General features: G+C 43.9%; 1 long non-coding RNA gene across 1 annotated transcript; it reads right to left on the reverse strand.

The window, feature by feature from the left end:
- Positions 1 to 761: 761 nt before the first annotated feature.
- Positions 762 to 7,416, reverse strand: LOC141417852 (uncharacterized). Its single transcript, XR_012442496.1, has 4 exons — positions 7,071 to 7,416; positions 6,559 to 6,827; positions 3,108 to 3,228; positions 762 to 2,455 (listed from the first exon to the last, which is right to left on the reverse strand). It is a non-coding gene; the product is annotated as an uncharacterized lncRNA (long non-coding RNA).
- Between the last annotated feature and the right edge of the window lie 1,339 nt (positions 7,417 to 8,755).

The raw sequence follows: 8,755 nt of genomic DNA on the forward strand, positions 1-8,755 counted from the left end.
GGAGACTGTGTGAAACAATCAACTTGAAAATTCAAAAGGGACATTTGTTTATGTAAATGAACATCAATTTGTGCATAAATGACAGCTTATTATCTTAACACAGTGACTAAAATTTTTGTTTTTAGGCAAACTTTTTGGTTCACAGCTGGTCAGTTTTATGCAGAGAGAATACACAGCACTTTGCTAAGAGTAAGTGTAGCACTGCTTAAACACTGCATATTATCACCATTTTTTAATTGGGAGCAGTGGTGTATTATGTACCACATGGAGTTATGGTTTTTAATGTCAGTAAATAAAATATCACTTAACAAAAAGAAAGGAAAAAAAAGAGAAATCCAAATACTGGCAAGGATGCAGAGTGGAGGTAGGCATAACCTCTTATTCATGGCTGTCGATGAAAATTAGTCCAGCCACTATGGAAGATCAGTTACAGAGATTCCTCAAAAAGATAAAAATAGAACTTCCATAAGATTTTTTCAAAGGAGAAGGGATAAGTAGTAGTAATGGAGTGGTTAAATTTGCACGGAGTACATTATACATGTCTGGAAATGTACTGAAGCCCCTGTAGAAAATTACTTTAAAAAAGAAGAGCAGGAGGTGACGCTCGGAGAGCAGATACCTCAGTAAAGATTTAGGAGGAAGTTTCATTAGTTGTAATAAGTTCCAGTGCTCACATGAATAAGTCACAAAGGTGGTGTTAAGGAAGTCAGCAAAAATGAGGTGTCAAGGACCAAACAGGCTGAAATTTTATCCACGTAAAATATTTTATTAACATGGTTATGGTAATCCCAAAGAATAAAGGCAGATACCAAGATGTTTCAGGAAAACAACGAGTCAGGAGCTCAAATCTGGCTGACCAGACATGATTTGTTTTATAGATGGAAATTATCACCAAGGAAAAGTCATTGGTAACAAAACAAGGTAGGAACACACGGAGTACCTGTTCAGCTAGCATTTGTATTTATTTTATAATCACATACTCTTTTAAATCAAGAATGTCGACCATACTCTGTAAATCACAAACATGTTCTTCTAAAGATTTTTATTATAAAATAATTTTATAGCTATAATATATGCATAAAATATATTTCAACACACTCTAAAACTCAATTATAAAGCAAAAGGTTTTATTTGGCAAAGACTTGAAAAGAAACCTCTCTCCAAAGAGAGCAATGAAAGTGGTAAAAGTGAAAATTCTAAACATTATTCGTTAGGGACATACAAAATGAAGCCACAGAGAAATACCACTATAGTAACAAGAACTGCAAAAATTAAAACACTGAACATAACAAGTTTTGGCTGAATCACTCATACTGCTGGTGAGTATGTAAAATCATATACTCAGGAACACATTTTGTCAGTTGTAGAAACAAACATTCACATTGTTTTCATTCAGAGAAGTTATTATATTCACTTTGTTTTCTGATGTTCTGACATGTTAAAAATCTGGCAGGCCCAGTAGGGAACTGCCCCTCCCAGGACTGGTCCTACTTAAGGGCTTGATGAGACACACACCCCGCACATTCAGGTCACTCTTGATTCCACAGGCCCAATTAGCTCTAACTCTTAACATCCAACCAGCATTTTTCCTGCCTTACTGCATCCAGGGCCAATTACCAGGTAAAATAGAATCCAAAACCTGTTGGGATTATCAAGCCAGCTAACCACAATTGCTCACTCTGCCCTGCCCAGTCTTTCCTGTGATATCCCCAAAAAAGGCCATGGCCTTCCTCTTCCTCAATTATGCCTCTTGACTAGCATAGGACCTTTCTCCACTGTGAAATTATTTATGGCACAAAGGCCAATCTTCTGTCAAAGTCTTTCCCACACTCATTACACAAACAAAGCCTTTCTCCAATGTGAACTTTCTTATGCTGAAGAAGGTGGGCTTTCAGACCATAGGTTTTACCACATTCGCTGCATTTCTAAGGCCTCTCCCTTGTATGAACACTCTGGTGCTCAAGAAACACACTTTTCTGGCTAAAGGCGTCCCCTCACTCACTGCACCTGTAATGTCCTCCTCCAATGTGAAAGACCTGCCAGCACACGGCATTCTGGGTAAATTCCCTTGTTGGACCAGCACTCCTGCTGGGGAAGGCTTCAGTGGGGGAAGTTGTTGCCACTTTCCTCCCATGTAAGGATTTTCTGGTTTGTCAGTTCCACCGTTCTTATGGAGTCCTGTCCTTTTCCACCCTGAGATCTTTAATCCACAGCACTGTTTGCAGTCCTGGAGGATGCTTATAGTGAGCCAGAACTGTCTGACACATGCCCATGTGCACAGTCCATGCCTGGGATGTATTCCCTGCACCTCAGCCAGCAACAAAATATTTTCCAAGACTGTGTCACACATCCCACACAAGGGTAGGTCATCCACTATCTGGATCAAATTTGGGAGCTCTGACATGAGAGCCTCCTTGAGACATTGCTTCTTCATTCTCCAGTTGAAATCAAGAACCTGAAAGTAGAAAATGTTTGAGTGTATGAAGACCATGATGGGACGAGGTGACCCAATTAAAAATGCCTCTCCTAAAAATTCAAGAATAAGTGCCTGGGACTCTTTGGAGGTTAGTGGGCAGAAGTTACTATTGAATCTGTTGTACTGCACATGGCTACATCCTACAATAGGCAGTCTTATTATGGGGGAAGGACACAGTGATGGGATGCAGCTTGAAAGGGGAGACTTTCTCTGACTCATTTCTCTGCAGATGGCTTTCAGCAGAGGTTGTCTGCTATTGACACATAAGTATTGAAGAGAAAGAAGACTGTGTCCACACACCCTGGAAACCTACTGTACCTGAGAACCTGACCAAGAACTACCTGGGTGTTGCAAATGTCCAATCACACTACCTGTAGCTCATTTTAGAAGACCCCTGCAGTGGGAGAAGTGAGGGGAATGGGTGTGACAAAAGTCAGAGAGGTGTAGATAGGGCCAGGCTAAAAGTTAGAGTAGGAATGCTAAGTCAGCAAAAAAAAATAGAATAGTGCTGAAGAAATTAAATGAGTGATGGCCCTGTCCTTGCTATGAAAACACTCATGGGCACTGGAGAGGTTCTAGGTGTCATTACAACCAAGCCCTGATGTTATTCCATCCCTCTCTTCTCACTTACCAGAGTGAGTCCCTCTCGAGGTCTGTCTTGCTGAGGTTGTGTCACCTCTTCCCTTTCAGGCACCTGTCCTCTTCCCCCAGTTCCAAGCATACAATAAAATGAATCCAGGAAGACACAAGTCCTGTGGGGAGGACATGGCAGGTTGAGTGGACAGCAGCAGCTTATGATGACCCTTTCCCCTACATATCACAGGAAACTAATTATAAAATGAAACTTGGAGGAACATCTTACAGGAACCTCCCAGTGATCTCTAAAAGAAGGAAAGAAGAAATGTCAAAGGACAGAATCTGGAAGAGAGGAACAATGACTACGGCCAGTGATGTTGTTAGAGTAGGTCATGACTGGTGGGACACACTGGGTTAATTCAAAGACTTCAGGCCCAACTATCCCTTTTTGCGAGGCTTCCAGGTCCTCAATTTTGAGGCTGCTTGGGAAAAGGATGAGGAAAGAACTCAGTCCAGGACTGGGACTCACAGCACCTTCACAAGAACACCTAGAAGGAAGTGGTGTGCATAGCTGGTTTGGAGAAGCAAAGAGCATCCCCTGGAGAGAAGAGAAGGTAACCAGGACAGTCAGTAAAATGCAAAAAACTGAGGAACATTCTGAGTGAGGCCACAAGACCAAAGGTGTTCAATAGCACACTGCAGTACAGGCATCTCTGAGATTTTCCCCCTCATAAATGTAACTTACAATACCACCCCTGTTTATACACAGGCCACCAACTTGTGATGTCTCCAAATGAACTCCTCCATGAACCCCACACCTGTGTGCTCCCGTAAGGCCTCCACACAAGGGTCTGTGGCATATCTCAAACTTAACATACTCAGAAACTCACTCCTGATATGCTTTCTAAAAAAAATCCTACAATCAACCTCCACATTTTAGCCAATGTCATCTCCTTTCTTCCAGCTGCAATGGGAAAAAACCATGAAGTTATCACTGACCCTCCTCCTTCTCTCCCAACCCCCATATCAGAGTATCTAATGGACTTAATGTAAAAACAAATTGAGAATCCTTACTTTTCTCCCACATCCAAAGCCACCACCATTATCCAGTCACAAACCCTGGATGAGCTATCACTGAAACTCTTCCAAAGCATCTTCCCTCACTCCACAATGTTTTCCACTCTCCACTCAGAGGAGATATATTCAGACCTGATTCCAATGGAGCCCCTACTCTACTCCTAAACTTCCATGGTTTCCAGTGCCTTCAGCCTGGCACTTCAGACCTGAATCGAACATCACAGCTCTCTGGCCCCACTAAAGAGAAGGCATGTGCAATTGTTGCGTGCCAATTCAGTCATACCTGTAAGCATTTACACATGTGCATCCCTGTGCCTATAATGCCTTCCATAGGACATTCTGTTTGTTGCCACAGATTGGACTGTGACCATATAATCCCTGAGCTGGATTCTGGAGCCTATGTCTGAAAAGACCCTAGAATTAATAGACCCAGTGTTCAGTAGAGTGACATGTATTGAGTGCCAGGACAAACCCCAGACACGATGAGTGGGATGTGGGCAGGGTGAGGGCCTGAGACACAGTCTACTCACCTATGTATGGCTCTGGAGCCATCAGAACCTGTGGAAAGAGGGAGGCTGTACGTGGAGGACATCAATGTACAGACTCATGGTGTGAGCCTTCTCCCTGTCCTGAAGCAAGGTTACCCCCACCTGACAGTCTGATTTCTAAGCTTCAGCCTTTAGTGCTCCCTTTTACTAGCTGTGGGACCTGGGACAAGCATTCAATTTCCCCATGGTTCAGTGTCTTCATTGGTAAAATGGGCATAAAAATGTCAACAACTTTAGTCTGTTGTTGCTATCAATGCATTAGTATTTGTCAAGGCCTAAGTATGAGCTACTGTATTCCACAGACTACTGTAACTGCATGTGATATGACAATTTTTGAAATCTTAGATTCCTGTCATACTTACATGGTAAGTACTAAGAGATTGTAATATTCAAACTTTTTCCAATTTACTAATAATATATTCCTTTTTGGTATTATTAAATTATGAGAGTAGTTCAGTGCTTATATAACTTCTTAAATTCCTATATTATAATGTTTAATTATTGGTGAGAAGAAAGGATCACACTGGAGACTGGGTGTCTTTCTTTGGGGCACTTGAATAAGGTTTGAAGATGGATCTTCCAAGAGGGAACGGACAAGGGATGGATGTGGAAGTATAGTAACAATGGAGATGAGATGACAGTGAGGCTAAGGCCTGTGCTTACTCTTTAGGGGAATGCTTATCTCTTAACATAAAATAAGGCTTTGTTTCATAAGTTCATATGTACAAAATAGTGTAAAGGGACTATATAGGCCAGTGGATACTACTACTTCTTTCCTAGAGGTCAACTGTTAATTGGGCATCTTCTCCTTCCCTGCCTTACGGCCACTGCTCTGGGCTAGTGTAAGTCTGGTTGTTCTTTTTGCAGAATTACTCCCAAGGACTCCTTCTCTCTGCTCTTATAAAGCTTCCCTCCCCTTCATGACCAAGTCAGTCTGTTTTCATTGGCATAACCCTAAGTAATCTTTTTTCAGGGGAGGAGGTAGAGAGACAATCCATTGGTTTGAAGTGAGGACTTCATAGTTTGCTAGGCAGGTGCTCTACCATGTGAGCCACATATCCAGACTGTTTTTCTTTATTTTTTCAAATACGGTCTCACCTTTTTGTCCCTGACTGATGTTGGCCTGCAATACTGTTACCTATACTTCCTGCTTACCTGGGATGACAGGCCCACAACACCACTTCTGGTTGACTTTTGAGATGGGGGTCTCTGCTATATTTTTCCAGGGCTGGCCTCAATTCTGACCCTCCTGACCTCCACCTCCTGAGTAGCTGGCATTACAGCAGTAAGATGCCATGCCTGGCCTACCTCTGGGATCTGGAAATTTTTTAAATCCTACCTGGGATGAAGTCTCTGCTCATGAACTCAGAATCAAACCCCACCGATTCAGGTGCCTGCCAGCCCATATAGAGCTCATCTTATCTACTCACAGATTTCCCACAGCTTCCCAGCTGCCCCACAAATCTCTGCACATGCGCTGGTCTCCTGGAGTCAACACTTTCTGCCCCTCATCACAATGGGTGTTAGAAGTGCACACATCACCTAGCTAAGTTCCAGTGGGCTGAACAAGGGCGCCTGGATGAAATGACCTAGGCAGGAACCCACATTCGGGACTTCAGGATTGGGAGGTTGGGATCAAACAGGTGCCTGCCTGGGGTTCCCCATCTACTCTGAGTCCATCAGCACGGTTGCAGGGGGCAGTCATAAGGTGACGCACACGCCAGTGCCCCTGAACCAGGCAGACCCTGCAGAGAGTCCCTCAAATGCTTCTGTGAGTCAGGATAATGTCTCCTGTTGCCTTCCCACTAACCTGACCTGAGACTGCACCTAGGGTCACAGTCGCACCAGGTGAACCAAACCATGGGTCACCAAAATGCTCACCTGGAAGAGAGCACCGGAAGTCCCTCCTCCTGAAGCACCCTTTAGTCAGCTCATTGGCTCAGCATGGTGGAAGCTCATCGCACAGGCCTCTGGGTAATGTCTTCATCCACAGACTGCATCAGCACTGAGCATGCACAGTACAGCTGCACCACAGACTCAGCAGCCAGAGGATCCACATGGTGTGGTGGCCAGCAGTGTCCCAAAGTTCATTGACCTGGCTGGATGTCCCTCCTGCTTTCGAGGACATACTCAGAGTTCCATGGGAGGCACTGCACAAAATCATAGAGGGTTTGAGAGAGTATTTATTTTGTTTCCCCATAAGTAAAAAAATTAAAAGACACAAAACCACAATGTCCGACACAAAAAGTGTGTCCAGAGAGAAGGAGCCAAGATGGCGGCTAGAAGGAGGAAGCAGAAAGCAAGCCTCCTATAGTGAAATCTTGGAGAGATGCCAGAGACACACTTTGCAGGCATAATCACTGAGAAAATGCATAACTTTGACCCCTCCACACCTCCAGCCTGCGCAGAGAATCTCCACTTCATGTTAAATGGAGAAACCAGGAGGGCCCCCGGCCTCCAGTCGCTGGTGCCCAGACAGCTTGGGAAGACGTGGACCAGGTGAGTTTCGCGGTACCGCAGTACTCCCACAGACAAGCCTGGGCCAGAGCAGCATAGCCCCCTGGACAGACTGACCTCCACCTGGGGAAAAAAGAGAAACTGAGTAATAAGCAATAAGAACAATAAAGACACGCAGGAAAGAGGGTGGGGTGCACTGAGCACTGAAGATTGGGGGAAGGGAATCCTTCCCGGGACTGTAAATAAACAAGCCGGGCAGGCTGGAGAGCCTCTGGCGGGAGTGGGGGCGCGCGCCCAGCAACCAGGAGCGGGAAAGTTTGTGAGAGTGGCAGAGGGAGGAAAACTCCACAGGAGAGGAGGGAAGACCCACTTCCCACGTGAACTGTAAACAAACATGGCAGCTGGCAGGAGCAGCAGCACCGCCCAGTAATCAGGAGCAGGAAAGCTTGTGAAAGCGGCTGTGGGAGGAAAACTCCACAGGAGAGGGGGGAAGACCCACCTCCCACATGAACTGTAAATAAACACACAGGCCTGACAACGTGGATGCAGTGTCACCTTTCCACGTGCTTGGAAGGGGAAAGTTTGTAGCAGAGGTTCCTGCACAGGACAAATCTGAACAAAGCCTGCAGGGCCAGGTGAGTGCTAAGCTCACCCCAGAGATCTGCATAAATAACGCCTCCAGCAACAGCAGGCTGACAGCAGCAGGCAGGCAAGCCACAGCCGCAGATACCATTCTCAGAAAGGACTCCAGACTCTTTTTTTTCTTTTTCTCCCTACCTTTGATGAGAGAACAACCGAATTACACCTGCAAGCTGAAAAACTTACTGAAACTGTATTGCATTTGAACTTCGGCCACTTGGTGGGGTTTTTTTTGTGCATGTGTGTGTAGTTTTGTTCTTCTTTATGCGTCCCCTTTGATGAGACAACTACAGAACAACATCTGAGGCACCATCTAAAGGATTGGAGACTGAGATTTCACTTCATTTGAACTTGCAGGTTTTTTGGGTTTTTTTAATTTTCTATTTTTTCATTTTATTTTCATACATTTTTATAAATAGATTTTTCTTTCATTTACTTATTTTTTATTTTTATTCTTATCTTTTTTTATTTTTGATTTTCAATCCTCTCTCTGTCTCTCTAATGTCTCTTCAGCTTACTGTCGATTAGTACACTAAAGCTCCCTGTTTATACCTTTCAAATCTTCTTGTCTGACACCTTGTTCTGTTTTCTCCCTCCAGTCTGTGTATTTGTTTTTCCAATTTCTTTAACTTCTTGCTTTCCATCTCCACTGACCCTTCCCTTCTAAATATTACTATTGTCATTATTACAAGCTAGAAAATACTTAATTACACACAGTACAGGGACAGTAACAACACCAAGGACAATGACAGGAAGACAGAAAAAACAGGGAAACCAGTTTCCCCACAGCAAAAAATTAGTACAGGAACCAGAGGGGAATGAAGAAACAGAAACACAGATCCAGACTCCAACAAAATGAAGATAAACTACGCCAAAGGACCCAATGAAGCCCACAACAATAATTTAAGGGCAGACATACTACAGGTACTCAATGAGAATTTTATAGAGATGATACTGGATAGGGTCAACCAAAATGTACAGG

Source organism: Castor canadensis, chromosome 16 (assembly GCF_047511655.1).
Source record: "Castor canadensis chromosome 16, mCasCan1.hap1v2, whole genome shotgun sequence".
NCBI classification, from domain to species: Eukaryota; Metazoa; Chordata; class Mammalia; order Rodentia; family Castoridae; genus Castor; species Castor canadensis.